This window comes from Chiloscyllium plagiosum, chromosome 10 (assembly GCF_004010195.1).
Source record: "Chiloscyllium plagiosum isolate BGI_BamShark_2017 chromosome 10, ASM401019v2, whole genome shotgun sequence".
Taxonomy (NCBI): domain Eukaryota; kingdom Metazoa; phylum Chordata; class Chondrichthyes; order Orectolobiformes; family Hemiscylliidae; genus Chiloscyllium; species Chiloscyllium plagiosum.
This window is the reverse complement of record NC_057719.1, coordinates 18,804,890-18,805,943: the sequence shown is the minus strand read 5'-3', so window position 1 is coordinate 18,805,943 and position 1,054 is coordinate 18,804,890.

Here is a 1,054-nt window from a genome sequence, read left to right as displayed (position 1 = left end):
GTGGTGGAGGCTGGTACAATTGCAACATTAAAGAGGCATTTGGATGGGTATATGAATAGGAAGGGTTTGGAGGGATATGGGCCGGGTGCTGGCAGGTGGGACTAGATTGGGTTGGATTATCTGGTTCGGCATGGACGGGTTGGACCGAAGGGTCTGTTTCCATGCTGTACATCTCTATGACTCTATGACTCTATGACCTAACTTCAGATGTTATTTGTCAAAATGTCATGTTAGTTTTTTATGTCCTAGAGCTGGAAATTTACAAGCACCTACAATTCTTTGCTTGTTAACACCTCATAAGCCAAGGGTTCCAATTGCCAACAGTAGACTTTGTAACCTTGAAAGCTACAGAACAGTTAAAATATCTGATCACCAGAGCAAGGTGTGAAGTGCTGCTTTTTGGTAGATCTAATGCAAGAGTATACAGTAAATGGCAGAACTATCAACAAACAGAGGGAGCTAGACGATTCCCTGATGGTGGCTACTCCAGTGAATAAGGGGTCAAGAAGGCAAATGGTATGTTTGCCTTCATCGATCGGGCATAGAATATAAACATTGGCAAGTCGTGTTGCAGCAGTATTGGCTATGAGGAGAGGATGGACAAACCTGGTTTGTTTTCAATTGTATGTGGAAGGATGAGGGCAACCTGATACAGGTTTACAAAGTTATGAGTCGTATGGATAAAATTAATCATCAGAGTCTTTTTCCCAGGTAGAAATGTTAATTATGAAGGGACGTAGGGTAAGGTAACAGGGGGTAAGATTAAAGGAGATGTGGGAGACAAGGTTTTTACATAAAAGCTAGTAAGTGTCTGGAATGTGCTGCCAGAGGAGATGATGAAGGTAGATGCAATAACAACATTTCAGAGGCATCGTGACAGATATATGAATAGACAGTGAAGAAAGGGATATGAACTACATAGTGGCAAAATATTTTTAGTTTAGAAAGGCATCATGTGTCAATGCAGTGGGTTGTAGGGCTTGTTCCTGTGCATTGTTCTTGTTTGTCTTTCAATACACTGGGTCATATAATCCAGTTTGGAATAATATAGAAT